This window comes from Ornithorhynchus anatinus, chromosome 1, assembly GCF_004115215.2.
Source record: "Ornithorhynchus anatinus isolate Pmale09 chromosome 1, mOrnAna1.pri.v4, whole genome shotgun sequence".
Taxonomy (NCBI): Eukaryota; Metazoa; Chordata; class Mammalia; order Monotremata; family Ornithorhynchidae; genus Ornithorhynchus; species Ornithorhynchus anatinus.
In genome coordinates, this window is record NC_041728.1 from 138,518,556 (window position 1) to 138,535,332 (window position 16,777).

Here is a 16,777-nt window from a genome sequence, read left to right on the forward strand (position 1 = left end):
CTGCTGACTCCCAAGCCGGGGCTCTTTCCACTGAGCCAAGCTATATCCTAATATAAGATACTATGTGTATAAGATAGGTAGACAGGTTATTTTTATATTTTATATGTTATATAATATATGTTATACCTGTTATGGCATTTGGTAAGCACCTACTATGTGTCAAGCAGTGTTCTGAGCACTCATTGTGTCCCACCTTTCTTCATCTCCCTCTCCCTTCTGTGTCACATTAACTTGCTCCCTTTGCTCTTCCCCCTGATTCCCAGCCCCACAGCACATATATAAATATATATGTGCATATATTTGTAAATGTGTGTATATGTCTATATGTGTATATCTCCCCCGATTAGACCGAAAACCCGTCAAACGGCAGGGACTGTCTCTATCTGTTGCCGACTTGTTCATTCCAAGCACTTAGTACAGTGCTCTGCACATAGTAAGCGCTCAATAAATACTATTGAATGAATGAATGAATGAATATATATCTGTAATTTTATTTATTTGCATTGATGTCTGTCTCCTCCTCTCTAGACTGCAAGCTCTGTGTGGGTGGGGATCGTCACTCTTTATTGTTGTATTGTCTTTTCCCAATGGTTTAGTACAATGCTCTCCACACGGTAAGGGCTTAATAAATACGATTTTCATGCATTCATTCAATCATATTTACTGAGCGCTTACTGTTTGCAGAGCACTGTACTAAGCACTTGGAAAGTACAATTCGGCAACACAAGGAGATAATCCCTACCCAACATGAATGTACCCAGCGGCATTTAGTGATGAATAATAGAGAAGAAAGTCATTTACTGCAAGCACTGGGCAAGTCATTTAACTTCTCTGTGCCTCAGTTACCTCATCTGTAAAATGGAGATTAAGACTATGAGCCTTAAATGGGACGGGGACTGTGACCAACACCATTTGCTTGTCTCTACCCCAGCGCTTAGTACAATGCCCGTACTAAGGCACTCCATCCTATCCTAATTGAGAAGCAGCGTGGCTCAGTGGAAAGAGCACGGGCTTGGGAGTCAGAAGTTATGGGTTCAAATCCCGGATCAGCCGCTTATCAGCTGTGTCACTTTGGGCAAGTCACTTAACTTCTCTGTGCCTCAGTTACCTCATCTCTAAAATGGGGATTAAGACTGTGAGTCCCACGTGGGACAAGCTGATCACCCTGTATCCTCTCCAGCGCTTAGAACAGTGCTTTGCACATAGTAAGTGCTTAACAAATGCCATCATTTATTTTTTATTATTATTTACTCTGCCTTGACATCTCAGTTGTCTTTGACACTGTCAACCCCCTCCTTCTCCTGGAAACATTACCTTATCTGAGCTTCACTGACACTGTTCTTTCCTTGTTCTCTTCTTATCTCTCTGGCTGCTTATTCTCAGTCTCCTTCCATGGGCTCCTCCTCCCCCTCCCAACCCCCAACGGTGGGGTCCCTCAAGGTTTGGTTCTGGGTCCCCTTCTATTCTCCATCTACACCCACTTCCTTAGAGAATTCATTAATTCACATGGCTCAGTCTCGTCTATCTAGCTGCCGGCATCTCGCCCACCCTCCCTCTTCATACCTGACAGTGACTCTCCCTCCTTCAAAGCCTTATTGAAGGCACATATCCTCCAAGAGGCCTTCCCTGACTCAGCCCCACTTTCCTCTTCTCTCACTCCCTTCTTCATCACCCTGACTTCCTCTCTTTATTTAACCCCCCCCCCCACAACACTTATGCATATATCTGTAAATTATTTATTTACTTATATTAATGTCTGCCTCCCCCTCTAGACTGTGAACTCACTGTGGACAGGGAATTGTCTGGTTATTGTTGTTATATCGTACTCTCCCAAGCTCTTAGTACAGTGTTCTGCACGCAGTAAGTGCTCAACAATATGATTGAATGAATGAATGCGTGCTTGGCACCCAGTAAGCGATTAGAGAAGCAGCATGGCATAGTGGATAGAGCACGGACCTCAGGGGTCTCCATCACCTTGCCCGCTCTACCTCACCTCCCTTCTCTCCTTCTACAGCCCAGCCCGCACACTCCGCTCCTCTGTTGCTCCTCTGTTGCTAACCTGCTCACTGGGCCTCGTTCCCGCCTGTCCCGCCGTCGACCCCTGGCCCATGTCCTACCACTGTCCTGGAATGCCCTTCCTCCTCACATCTGCCAAACTAACTCTCTTGCCCCCTTTGAAGCCTACTGAGAGCTCACCTCCTCCAGGAGGCCTTCCCAGGCTGAGCCGCCTCTTCATCAGCTCCCCTTCCCCTCCTTGTCACCACAACTTGCTCCCTTTATTCTCCCCCCATCCCATAGCACTTATTGATATGTGTATATCTTTAATTACATTTATTTATATCGATGACTGTTTACTTGTTTCGTTGTGCATATATTTATAATTCTATTTATTTATATCGATACCTGTTTTTCTTGTTTTAATGTCTGTCTCTCCCCTTCTAGACTGTAAACCTTGTGTGGGCAGGGATTCATTCATTCATTCATTCAATAGTATTTATTTATTTATTCATTCATTCATTCAATAGTATTTATTGAGCGCTTACTATGTGCAGAGCACTGTACTAAGCGCTTGGAATGGACAAATCGGTAACAGATAGAGACAGTCCCTGCCCTCTGACGGGCTTACAGTCTAATCGGGGGAGACGGACAGACAAAAACAATAGCAACATTGAGCGCTCATTATGTGCAGGGCACTGTACTAAGTGCTTGGATTGGACAAATCGGCAACAGATAAAGACAGTCCCTGCCCATTGATGGGCTTACAGTCTAAATGGGGGAGACAGACAGACCAAAACAATAGCAATAAATAGAATCAAGGGGATGTACATCTCATTAACAAAATAAATAGGGTAATAAAAATATATACATGTGAGCGGACAAGCACAGTGCTGAGGGGAGGGGAAGGCAGAGGGGGAGGAGCAGAGGGAAAGGGGGAAAAGAGGGCTTAGCTGAGGGGAGGTGGGGGGGCCAGAGGGGGAGCAGAGGAAAAGGGGAAGCTCAGTGTGGGAAGGCCTCTTGGAGGAGGTGAGCTCTCGGTAGGGCTTTGAAGAGGGGAAGAGAGTTAGTTCGGCGGAGGTGAGGAGGGAGGGCATTCCAGGACAGCGGGAGGACGTAGGCCAGGGGTCGAAGGCGGGATAGGCGAGAACGGGGGACGGTGAGGAGGTGGACTGCAGAGGAGCAGAGCGTGCAGGGTGGGCAGTGGAAAGAGAGAAGGGAGGAGAGGTAGGAGGGGGCAAGGGGATGGAGAGCCTTGAAGCCTAGAGTGAGGAGTTTTTGTTTCGTGCAGAGGTCGATAGGCAACCACTGGAGGTTTTTAAGGAGGGGAGTGACAGGCCCACAGCGTTTCTGCAGGAAGATGAGCCGGGCAGTGGAGTGAAGAATAGACTGGAGCGGGGCGAGAGAGGAGGAAGGGAGATCAGAGAGAAGGCTGACACAATAATCCAGCCGGGATATTATTATGAGAGCCTGTAACAGTATGAGAGCCATTGTCTCTCTTTATTGCTCAGTTGTACTTTCCAAGCACTTAGTACTGTGCTCTGCATACAGTAAGATCGAAGGAATCAATGGATGACTGCCCACACATAGTAAGCACTTAAACATCATCATGATTATTATTAACAAAGGCCATAATTATTAACAATAGCAACTTGGAATCAACAGGGCCAGGTTGTGTCTAGGGGAATTTTCCTCAGGATCTAGGTCCTGATTGTGTTGCTTCTGATAGATGGGAGGGATGGAGGGGCAGGGATTGTCTTTCTTAATTGCTGTATTGTAGTCTCCCAAGCGCTTAGTACAGTCTTCTGCACACAGTAAGCATTCAATAAATACGAGTGACTGACTGAATGAATGAAGGGAGAGCGACAAGCACTCCGGGAACAGGAAACCAGGTGTTGCTATGGCCACAGTTGGGGATTTCTCCTTCGCCAAACTGAGTGGGATAAAATGGCTGACCATAGTGCTGAGGTATCCTCAGTTAGCTGAAAATGGTGAAATACTAGACTAAGGTTACATTCCCCCCCCCTGAGACCACCTGACCATTGGAAACACAAACTAGGCAAAAATTCCCTAATCAGGAAAGGAATTTCGCCCAACCAATGAAAACAAAAACCAACAGGAGATGGGGGGGTTCTTTGTCTTTTCTCGATTTAACTAGCTGCTCTGCTTCTGTAAAATGGGCACTCCTTGTTCCGATTTGTCGGAGCCGGGACTGTCCCCGCTTCTTGCAAGAACCGTAATAAAACTCTTTTGATTGTTACCTTGAGACGACTCCGAGCATTTATTTTGAATAAGGGTCTTGGTATCCCACACAAAACTAACTCTCTTCCCCTCTTCAAAGCCCTACTGAGAGCTCACCTCCTCCAGGAGGCCTTCCCAGACTGAGCTACCCCTTTCCCTCTGCTCCTCCCCCTTCCCCTCCCCTCAGCACTGTTCTCATTTGTATATATTATTACCCTATTTATTTTGTTAATGAGGTGTATATCTTTATGATTCTATTTATCTAGATGATGATGTTTTGTTTTGTTTTGGTCTATTTTGCTCTGCTGTCTGTCTCCCCTGCTTAGACTGTGAGCCCATCATTGGGCAGGGATTGCCTCTGTCTGTTGCTGAGTTGTCCATTCCAAGTGCTTAGCCCAGTGCTCTGCACATAGTAAGCACTCACTAATTAGAGAAGCAGCATGGCTCAGTGGAAAAAGCCTGGGCTGGGGAGTCAGAGGTCATGGGTTCAAATCCCAGCTCTGCCACTTGTCAGCTGGGTGACTGTGGGCAAGTCACTTCACTTCTCTGGGCCTCAGTGACCTCATCTGTAAAATGGGGATGAAGACTGTGAGCCTCACATGGGACAACCTGATGACCCTGCATCTACCCCAGTGCTTAGAACAGTGCTCTGCACATAGTAAGTGCTTAACAAGTACCAACATTATTATTCATTCATTCATTCATTCAATAGTATTTATTGAGCGCTTACTATGTGCAGAGCACTGTACTAAGCTCTTGGAATGTACAAATTGGTAACAGATAGAAACAATCCCTGCCCTTTGATGGGCTTACAGTCTAATCGGGGGAGACAGACAAGAACAATGGCAATAAATAGAATCAAGAGGATGAACATCTCATTAAAACAATGGCAACTAAATAGAATCAAGGCGATGTACATTTTATTAACAAAATAAATAGGGTAATGAAGATATATACAGTTGAGCAGACGAGTACAGTGCTGAGGGGATGATAGGAATGAATGAATGAACGAATGAATGAACGAACGAATGAATGAACGAACGAATGAACGAATGATTGAACGAACGAATGAACGAACGAATGAATGTATTTATTTTGTTTAATGAGATGTACATCACCCTGATTCTATTTAGTTGCCATTGTTTTTGTGAGATGTTCTTCCCCTCGACTCTATTTATTGCCATTGTTCTTGTCTGCCCGTCTCCCCCAATTAGACTGTGAGCCCGTCAGTGGGCTCTGGTCTCTATCTGTTGCCGACTTGTTCATTCCAAGCGCTCAGTACAGTGCTCTGAACATAGTAAGTGCTCAATAAATACTATTGAATGAATGAACGAACGAATGAATGAACGATGAATGAATGAACGAATGAATGCATGCATGAATGAACGAATGAATGAACGATGAATTCATTCATTCAACAGTATTTATTAAGCGCTTACTATGTGCAGAGCACTGTACTAAGCGCTTGGGATGAACAAGTCGGCAACAGATAGAGAGTGTCCCTGCCGTTTGACGGGTTTACAGTCTAATCGGGGGAGATGGCAATAAATGGAGTCAAGGGGAAGAACATCTCGTAAAAACAATGGCAACTAAATAGAATCAAGGCGATGTACAATTCATTAACAAAATAAATAGGGTAATGGAAATATATACAGTTGAGCGGACGAGTACAGTGCTGTGGGGATGGGAAGGGAGAGGTGGAGGAGCAGAGGGAAAAGGGGAAAAAGAGGGTTTAGCTGCGGAGAGGTAAAAGGAGGATGGCAGAGGGAGTAGAGGGAGAAGAGGAGCTCAGTCTGGGAAGGCCTCTTGGAGGAGGTGAGTTTTAAGTAAGGTTTTGAAGAGGGGAAGAGAATCAGTTTGGCGGAGGTGAGGAGGGAGGGCGTTCCGGGACCGCGGGAGGACGTGGCTCGGGGGTCGACGGCGGGATGGGCGAGACCGGGGGACGGTGAGGAGGTGGGCGGCGGAGGAGCGGAGCGTGCGGGGTGGGCGGTAGAAAGAGAGAAGGGAGGAGAGGTAGGAAGGGGCAAGGTGAAGTAGAGCCTTGAAGCCTAGAGTGAGGAGTTTTTGTTTGGAGCGGAGGTCGATAGGCAACCATTGGAGTTGTTTAAGAAGGGGAGTGACATGCCCAGATCGTTTCTGCAGGAAGATGAGCCGGGCAGCGGAGTGAAGAATAGACCGGAGCGGGGCGAGAGAGGAGGAAGGGAGGTCAGAGAGAAGGCCGACACAGTAGTCTAGCCGGGATATAACGAGAGCCCGTAATAGTAAGGTAGCCGTTTGGGTGGAGAGGAAAGGGCGGATCTTGGCGATATCGTAGAGGTGAAACCGGCAGGTGTCGGTAACGGAAAGGATGTGTGGGGTGAACGAGAGGGACGAGTCAAGGATGACACCGAGATCGCGGGCCTGAGAGACGGGAAGGATGGTCGTGCCATCGACGGTGATAGAGAAGTCCGGGAGAGGACTGGGTTTGGGAGGGAAGATGAGGAGCTCAGTCTCGCTCATGTTGAGTTTTAGGTGGCGGGCCGACATCCAGGTGGAGACGTCCCGGAGGCGGGAGGAGATGCGAGCCCGAAGGGAGCGGGGGAGGACAGGGGCGGAGATGTAGATCTACGTGTCATCTGCGTAGAGATGGTAGTCAAAGCCGTGAGAGTGAATGAGTTCACCGAGGGAGTGAGTGAAAATGGAGAACAGAAGAGGGCCAAGAACTGACCCTTGAGGAACTCCAACAGTTAAAGGATGGGAGGAGGAGGAGGCTCCAGCGAAGGAGACCGAGAATGACCGGCCAGAGAGGTAAGAGGAGAACCGGGAGAGGACAGAGTCCGTGAAGCCAAGGTGAGATAAGGTATGGAGGAGGAGGGGATGGTCGACAGTGTCAAAGGCAGCAGAGAGGTCAAGGAGGATCAGAATGGAGTAGGAGCCATTGGATTTGGCAAGAAGGAGGTCATGGGTGACCTTAGAGAGAGCAGTCTCGGTAGAGCGGAGGGGACGGAAGCCAGATCGGAGGGGGTCTAGGAGAGAATGGGAGTTAAGGAATTCTAAGCATCGATTGTAGACGACTCGTTCTAGGATTTTGGAAAGGAAGGGTAGTAGGGAGAATGAATGAATGAATGCATGCATGCATGAATGAATGAATGGACGAATGAATGCATGCATGCATGCATGAATGAACGAATGAACGCATGAATGAACGAACGCATGAAGGAACGAATGAATGAATGAACGCACGAATGAACGCACGAAGGAAGGAAGAAACGAAGGAACGAGCGCCCGAACGAATGGCTGAATGCCCGGCTGCCCTGTGGCCGGGCTTGGCAGGACAGAGCAGGCGTTGCTCTGGGCCCATCCGGGGACTTGGTCCTCCGGCGTTTTACAAACGGAGCCGTTGGGCTCGTTCGAACGGCGGCGCCGACCAATGAGCGGGGAGCGTGCGGCCCGGGGGGCGGGCCAGCGGCAGGCGGGCTCGGGCGGCGCCGACCAACGGGGAGGGCGCTCGCCCACCGGCCCTCCGCCCTCGGCCAATGGCGACGGCGCTTAGGGCGGACCGCAGCCTCGGGGGCCGTCCAATCGTCGGCCTCGCCGCCGTCCGCTCCGGCGGCGCCCGCCAATGGGGAGGCGCACCGCCCCCGGGCCCTCCCCGCCTCGCCCAATGGGGAGCCAGCTTAGGGCGGACGGTCGCTTTTTGAATCGCGGCGCGGGAGGGAGGCCGGGGCCGGCAGCGGCCGGGGAAGGTTCTGAGCGGGGCGGGGGCTCGGCCTCCTCCGGACCAGGTGAGTGGGGCTGCACGGGGCTCAGACAGTAGTAATAATAATAATAATAATGTTGGTATTTGTTAAGCGCTTCCTATGTGCCGAGCACTGTTCTAAGCGCTGGGGGAGACGCAGGGTCATCAGCTTGTCCCACGTGAGGCTCCCAGTCTTCATCCCCATTTCACAGAGGAGGTCACTGAAGCCCAGAGAATAATAATAAGAATGTTGGTATTTGTTTAGCGCTTACTACGTGCAGAGCACTGTTCTAAGCGCTGGGGGAGATGCAGGGTCATCGGGTTGTCCCACGTGAGGCTCCCAATCTTCATCCCCATTTTACAGATGAGGGAACTGAGGCCCAGAGAATAATAATGTGATTATCGTTATTTAATAACCATTTATTATCATTATTATTAATGTTGGTATTTGTTAAGCGCTTACTATGTGCTGAGCACAGTTCTAAGCGCTGGGGGAGATACAAGGGAATGAGGTTGTCCCACGTGAGGCTCACAGTCTTTATCCCCATTTGACAGATGAGGTCACGAGACCCAGAGAATGATAATGTTATTATTGTTGTTTAATAATTATTTATTATTATTAATGTTGGTGTTTGTTAAGCGCTTACTTTGGGCCGAGCACTGTTCTAAGCACTGGGGTAGATGCAGGGTCATCAGGTTGTCCCACGTGAGGCTCACAGTCTTCACCCCCCATTTGACAGATGAGGTCACTGAGGCCCAGAAAATAATAATAATAATGATGTTGGTATTTGTTAAGCGCTTACTGTGTGCAGAACACTGTTCTAAGCGCTGGGGGAGATGCAGGGTCATCAGGTTGTCCCACGTGAGGCTCACAGCCTTCATCCCCATTTGACAGATGAGGTCACTGAGGCCCAGAGAATGATAATGCTATTATTGTTATTTAATAATTATTTAGTTATTATTATTAATGTTGGTATTTGTTAAGCGCACTCTATGTGCTGAGCACTGTTCTAAGCGCTGGGGGAGATGCAGGGTTATCAGGTTGTCCCATGTGAGGCTCACAGTTAATCCCCATTTTGCAGATGAGGTCACTGAGGCCCAGAGAAGTGCCTTGCCCACAGTCACACAGCAGACAAGCGGCAGAGCTGGGATTCGAACCCATGACCTCGGACTCCCCAGCCCGGGCTTTTTCCCCTGAGCCACGCTGCTTCTCATGAGACCTCATTCGCTCATCCGTTCGTTCGTTTGTATTTCCTGAGCCCTTACGGGGGGCCAAGCACTGCACTAAGCGCTGGGGACAGGGCAGTGGAACCGGCAGATGCATTAGAGAAGCAGCGTGGCTCAGGGGAAAGAGCCCAAGCTTGGGAGTCAGAGGTCATGGGTTTGAATCCCACCTCTGCCACTTGTCAGCTGTGTGACTGTGGGCAAGTCACTTCGCTTCTCTGTGCCTCAGTTACCCTATCTGGAAAATGGGGTTGAAGACTGTGAGCCTCACATCGGTTAACCTGATGACCCTGTATCTACTCCACCGCTTAGAACAGTGCTCGGCACATAACAAGCGCCTAACAGATAATATTACTATTATTATTATTATTATTATTATTATCCCTTTCCTAAGAAATAGGCCTGTGGAAGCTAATTCAACTGGGCTCAATTGACTTCACTTCTCTGTGCCTCAGTTCCCTCATCTGTAAGATACATTCAGTAGTATTTATTGAGCGCTTACTATGTGCAGAGCATGGGGGTGAAGACTGCGAGCCCCACGTGGGACAACCTGATGACCCTGTATTTACCCCAGCGCTTAGAACAGTGCTCTGCACATAGTAAGCGCTTAATACCAATATTATTAACAAATACCAATATTATCATTCCCCGACCGCCCCCATCCAACGAGCTACCCCCTCCCTGACCGTAACGTGTCTCTTAGCAATAATCAGGATGGTATTTCTTATCCCGGCTCCGCCACTTGCCTGCTGTGTGACCTTGGGTAAGTCACTTCACTCCTCTGGGCCTCAGTGACCTCATCTGCAAAATGGGATTGACACTCTGAGCCCCACTTGGGACAGGGATCATATCCAGAGCTTAGTACAGTACCTGGCACATAGTAAGCAATTAGCAAATACCATCATATTATTATTATTAAGTGCTTACTATGTGCCAGGCACTGTACTAAGCGCTTGGAAGAGGACAATGCAACAATAAACAGACACATTCTCCACCCCCCAACGAGCTTCCCCAGGGAGACTCGTCCCCCTCCCTGACTCTACGCCTGTTGTGAGCAGGAAATGCGTCTGTTATTATTATTGTTAGTAATAATGATGATGGTAAAGTGCCTACTCTGTGCGGAAGTGCTGGGGTAGATAGAAGGTAACCACGTTGTTCCATTCGTTCGTTTATTCATTCATTCAATAGTATTTATTGAGCACTTACTATGTGCAGAGCACTGTACTAAGCGCTTGGAATGAACAAGTCGGCAACAGATAGAGACAGTCCGTGCCCTTTGACGGGCTCACGGTCTAATCGGGGGAGTCGGACAGACGAGAACAATGGCAATATTCATTCATTCATTCAATAGTATTCATTGAGCGCTTACTATGTTCAGAGCACTGTACTAAGCGCTTGGGATGAACAAGTCGGCAACAGATAGAGACAGTCCCTGCCGTTGGACGGGCTTACGGTCTAATCGGGGGAGATGGACAGACAAGAACAATGGCAATAAATAGAGTCAAGGGGAAGAACATCTCGTAAAAACAATGGCAACTAAATAGAATCAAGGCGATGTACAATTCATTAACAAAATAAATGGGATAACGAAAATATATACAGTTGAGCAGACGAGTACAGTGCTGTGGGGATGGGAAGGGAGAGGTGGAGGAGCAGAGGGAAAAGGGGAAAAAAAGGGTTTAGCTGCGGAGAGGTGAAGAGGGGATGGCAGAGGGAGTAGAGGGAGAAGAGGAGCTCAGTCTGGGAAGGCCTCTTGGAAGAGGAGAGTTTTAAGTAGGGTTTTGAAGAGGGAAAGAGAATCAGTTTGGCGGAGGTGAGGAGGGAGGGCGTTCCGGGACCGCGGGAGGACGTGACCCAGAGGTCGACGGCGGGATGGGCGAGACCGAGGGACGGTGAGGAGGTGGGCGGCAGAGGAGCGGAGCGTGCGGGGTGGGCGGTAGAAAGAGAGAAGGGAGGAGAGGTAGGAAGGGGCAAGGTGATGGAGAGCCTCGAAGCCTAGAGTGAGGAGTTTTTGTTTGGAGCGGAGGTCGATGGGCAACCACTGGAGTTGTTTAAGAAGGGGAGTGACATGCCCAGATCGTTTCTGCAGGAAGATGAGCCGGGCAGCGGAGTGAAGAATAGACCGGAGCGGGGCGAGAGAGGAGGAAGGGAGGTCAGAGAGAAGGCCGACACAGTAGTCTAGCCGGGATATAACGAGAGCCCGTAACAGTAAGGTAGCCGTTTGGGTGGAGAGGAAAGGGTGGATCTTGGCGATATCGTAGAGGTGAAACCGGCAGGTCTCGGTAACGGGTAGGATGTGTGGGGTGAACGAGAGAGACGAGTCAAGGATGACACCGAGATTGCGGGCCTGAGAGACGGGAAGGACGGTCGTGCCATCGACGGTGATAGAGAAGTCTGGGAGCGGACCGGGTCTGGGAGGGAAGATGAGGAGCTCAGTCTCGCTCATGTTGAGTTTTAGGTGGCGGGCCGACATCCAGGTGGAGACGTCCTGGAGGCAGGAGGAGATGTGCGCCTATTGAGATGCTAGTAGAGTAGAACCAGGTGACTTCTCCATATACCGTCTTCATCATTATCATCATCGACTGTGGCATTTGAGCACAATATATAGAGTCAAGGGGAAGAACATCTCGTAAAAACAATGGCAACTAAATAGAATCGAGGTGATGTACATCTCATTGACAAAATAAATAGGGTAATGAAAATATATACAGTTGAGCGGACGAGTACAGTGCTGTGGGGATTGGAAGGGAGAGGTGGAGGAGCAGAGGGAAATAGGGGGGAAAGAGGGTTAAGCTGCGGAGAGGTGAAGGGGGGCGGTAGAGGGAGTAGAGGGAGAAGGGGAACTCAGTCTGGGAAGGCCTCTTGGAGGAGGTGAGTTTTAAGTGGGCTTTTGAAGAGGGGAAGAGAATCAGTTTGGCGGAGGTGAGGAGGGAGGGCGTTCCGGGACCGCGGGAGGATGTGGCCCGGGGGTCGACGGCGGGATGGGCGAGACCGAGGGACTGTGAGGAGGTGGGCGGCGGAGGAGCGGAGCGTGCGGGGTGGGTGGTAGAAAGAGAGAAGGGAGGAGAGGTAGGAAGGGGCAAGGTGATGGAGAGCCTCGAAGCCTAGAGTGAGGAGTTTTTGTTTGGAGCGGAGGTTGATGGGCAACCACTGGAGTTGTTTAAGAAGGGGAGTGACAGGCCCAGATCGTTTCTGCGGGAAGATGAGCCGGGCAGCGGAGTGAAGAATAGACTGGAGCGGGGCGAGAGAGGAGGAAGGGAGGTCAGAGAGAAGGCTGACACAGTAGTCTAGCCGGGATATAAGGAGAGCCCGTAGCAGAAAGGTAGCCGTTTGGGTGGAGAGGAAAGGGCCGATCTTGGCGATATTGTAAAGGTGAAACCGGCAGGTCTTGGTAACGGATAGGATGTGTGGGGTGAATGAGAGAGACGTTATTCATTCATTAGTATTTACTGAGCTCTTACTGTGCGCAGAGCACTGTGCTAAGCTCATGGAATGTACAGTTTGGCAGCTGATAAGAGACAATCCCGGCCCAACAACGGGCTCACAGTCTAAACGAGGGAGACGCAACAAAACAAGTAGTCAGGTGTCAATGCCATCAAGATAAATAGAATCATAGATATAGACACATCATTAGTAAAATAAATAGAGTAATAAATAATGGATACAAATATGCACAAGTGCTGTGGGGAGGGGACGGGGTAGAAGAGAGGGAGAGAGTGGGGGCAGTGGGGAGGGGGCTCAGTCTTAATCCCCATTTTCCCGATGAGGAAACTGAGGCACAGAGAAGTGAAGTTTCTTGCCCAAGGTCCGTCCGCTCAACTGTATATATCTTCATTACCCCATTTATTTTGTTAATGAGATGTACATCACCCTGATTCTATTTATCTGCTATTGTTTTAATGAGATGTTCTTCCCCTCGATTCTATTTATTGCCATTGTTCTTGTCTGTCCGTCTCCCCCGATTAGACCGTAAGCCCGTCAAAGGGCAGGGACTGTCTCTATCTGTTACCGATTTGTACATTCCAAGCGCTTAGTACAGTGCTCTGCACATAGTAAGCGCTCAGTAAATACTATCGAATGAAAGGTCACACAGCAGACAAGTGGCGGAGGCACTTAGCGTTGAGGGCGACAGCCCCTTCTTTAGGCATCCCTGCAGGGAAGATGCTTCGGAGAGGCCTCTGTTGTTTCTGGGAGCCCTCGTCCCTAGGGGTGGTCGCTGCCACCTTTTAGAGCAGGAGAAGGAATATGGACACCCTTAATAAGTAATTGTAGTATCGCGGTCACCGCGTATATCTCGTTTGTGGGTAGGTAATTATCATAGGCTATTTTAAATCGATACCGTGCCCTTTCATTCATTCATTCAATAGTATTTATTGAGCGCTTACTATGTGCAGAGCACTGTACTAAGCGCTTGGGATGAACAAGTCGGCAACAGGTAGAGACGGTCCCTGCCGTTTGACGGGCTTACAGTCTAATCGGGGGAGACGGACAGACAAGAACAATGGCACTAAACAGTGTCAAGGGGAAGAACATCTCGTAAAAACAATGGCAACTAAATAGAATCAAGGCGATGTACAATTCATTAACAAAATAAATAGGGTAACGAAAATATATACAGTTGAGTAGACGAGTACAGTGCTGTGGGGATGGGAAGGGAGAGGTGGAGGAGCAGAGGGAAAAGGGGAAAATGAGACTTTAGCTGCGGAGAGGTAAAGGGGGGATGGCAGAGGGAGTAGAGGGGGACGAGGAGCTCAGTCTGGGAACGCCTCTTGGAGGAGGTGATTTTTAAGTAGGGTTTTGAAGAGGGAAAGAGAATCGGTTTGGCGGAGGTGAGGAGGGAGGGCGTTCCAGGACCACGGGAGGACGTGACCCAGGGGTCGACGGCGGGATAGGCGAGACCGAGGGACGGTGAGGAGGTGGGCGGTGGAGGAGCGGAGCGTGCGGGGTGGGCGGTAGAAAGAGAGAAGGGAGGAGAGGTAGGAAGGGGCAAGGTGATGGAGAGCCTCGAAGCCTAGAGTGAGGAGTTTTTGTTTGGAGCGGAGGTCGATAGGCAACCACTGGAGTTGTTTAAGAAGGGGAGTGACATGCCCAGATCGTTTCTGCGGGAAGATGAGCCGGGCAGCGGAGTGAAGAATAGACCGGAGCGGGGCGAGAGAGGAGGAAGGGAGGTCAGAGAGAAGGCCGACACAGTAGTCTAGCCGGGATATAACGAGAGCCCGTAATAGTAAGGTAGCCGTTTGGGTGGAGAGGAAAGGGCGGATCTTGGCGATATTGTAGAGGTGAAACCGTCAGGTCTTGGTAACGGATAGGATGTGTGGGGTGAACGAGAGGGACGAGTCAAGGATGACACTGAGATTGCGGGCCTGCGGGACGGGAAGGATGGTCGTGCCATCCACAGTGATAGAGAAGTCTGGGAGCGGACCGGGTTTGGGAGGGAAGATGAGGAGCTCAGTCTTGCTCATGTTGAGTTTTAGGTGGCGGGCCGACATCCAGGTGGAGACGTCCCGGAGGCGGGAGGAGATGCGAGCCCGAAGGGAGGGGGAGAGGACGGGGCGGAGATGTAGATCTGCGTGTCATCTGCGTAGAGATGGTAGTCAAAGCCGTGAGAGCGGATGAGTTCACCGAGGGAGTGAGTGTAAATGGAGAACAGAAGAGGGCCAAGAACCGACCCTTGAGGAACTCCAACAGTTAAAGGATGGGAGGGGGAGGAGGCTCCAGCGTAGGAGACCGAGAATGATCGGCCAGAGAGGTAAGAGGAGAACCGGGAGAGGACAGAGTCCGTGAAGCCAAGGTGAGATAAGGTATGGAGGAGGAGGGGATGGTCGACAGTGTCAAAGGCAGCAGAGAGGTCAAGGAGGATCAGAATGGAGTAGGAGCCATTGGATTTGGCAAGAAGGAGGTCACGGGTGACCTTAGAGAGAGCAGTCTCGGTAGAGCGGAGGGGACGGATGCCAGATCGGAGGGGGTCTAGGAGAGAATGGGAGTTAAGGAATTCTAGGCATCGATTGTAGACGACTCGTTCTAGGATTTTGGAAAGGAAGGGTAGTAGGGAGATAGGATGATAACTGGAGGGGGAAGTGGGGTCAAGAGTGGGGTCAAGAGTGCCCTACGTTTAAGCATGCATTTGTTTATTTAAGCATGTTAGTTTATGTTAAGCAAAGTTGCTGTCATAATCAACAATGCCAGTTCAAACCGTTATGGACAGGATGGGAATGTTTTGGCAAAATGCAATATACTGAAACATCCGCGCTTTCTTTTTCCCTTGAATTTATGAAGAACACGGTTATTAAGGAATCGTACAGGTTAATCTAGTGGTTGGTGTTATCGGGCCTTGGGATGCCAGTTGATCAATCCTGTAAACTTGTTGTGAGCAGGGAATGTGCTAGTTATATTGTACTCTCCCAAGTGCTTAATACAGACAGTAAGCTCTAAATACCATTGATTGGGTGTTATAATGTACAGAGTACTATACTAAGCACTTGGGAGCATCCAATATAACAGTCATGTTCCTTACCCACAAGGAGGTTTCAAGGAAGAGCAGTAAACCATTCCATCTTTGCATCCAGTAGGCCCCAAAATTATTATTAAAGATGAGTTCATTCATTCAGTCATATTGAGCGCTTACTGTATGCAGAGCACGGGGTGAGTACAATGCAACAGACAGACTCCCTCCCCACAATAAACTGTCTAGCGGTGGGGAGAGAGACATTAATATAAATTACAGATATGTGTGTAAGTGCTGTGGGCCTGGAGGAGGGATTGAATGAAGGGAGCAAGTGAGGGTGGCGCAGAAGGGAGTAGAAGAAAAGGAAAAGAGGGCCTCTTGGAGATGTCGTGCATTCAATAAGGCTTTGAAAATGGGGAAGAGTCATTGTCGGATATATTCCAGACCAAAGGCAGGATGTGGGTAAGAGGTTGACCACGAGATAGACGAGATTGAGGAACAGTGAGAAGGTTAGCAATAGAGGAGCGAAGTGTGCGGGCTGGGTTGCACAGTAGGAGAGTAGCAAGGTGAGGTGGGAGGGGGCAAGGTGATGGACTGCTTTAAAGCAGATGGGAAGGAGTTTCAGTTTGCGGAGGTGGATGCACAGCCACCGGAGGTTATTGAGGAGTGGGGAAACATGGCCTCAACGTTTTTGTAGAAAAGCGATCCGCAAGCCGAGTGAAGTATGGACTGGGGTGGGGAGAGACAGGAGGCAGGGAGGTCAGCCAGGACGCTGTTACAGTAATCAAGGTAGGCTAAGATGAGTGCTTGGTTTAACGTGGTAAAGCAGGTTGCTAATAATAATAATGACGTTGGTATTTGTTAAGCGCTTACTATATGCAGAGCACTGTTCTAAGCGCTGGGGTAGACACAGGGGAATCAGGTTGTCCCACGTGGGGCTCACAGTCTTCATCCCCATTTTCCAGATGAGGGAACTGAGGCACGGAGAAGTAAAGTGACTTGCCCACAGTCACACAGCTGACAAGTGGCAGAGCTGGGATTCAAACTCATGACCTCTGACTCCCAAGCCCGTGCTCTTTCCACTGAGCCACGCTGCTTCTCTAATAGGGAAAAGGATGCTATTTAGTGCCCTCCTGTCTTTTAAGCCTTTCTGA

The 16,777-nt window shown here is 49.5% G+C and overlaps 1 protein-coding gene across 2 annotated transcripts in view; it reads left to right on the plus strand.

Annotated features, from left to right (window-relative positions):
• The first annotated feature begins 7,940 nt into the window (after positions 1-7,940).
• ECT2 (epithelial cell transforming 2) overlaps positions 7,941-16,777 on the plus strand; it is a 67,475-nt gene continuing 58,638 nt past the window's right edge. For both annotated transcript variants that reach the window (XM_029073892.1, XM_039913108.1), the window contains exon 1: positions 7,941-8,000. The gene's annotated coding sequence lies outside the window, so the exon portion shown is untranslated. The remainder of the gene's footprint in view (positions 8,001-16,777) is intronic.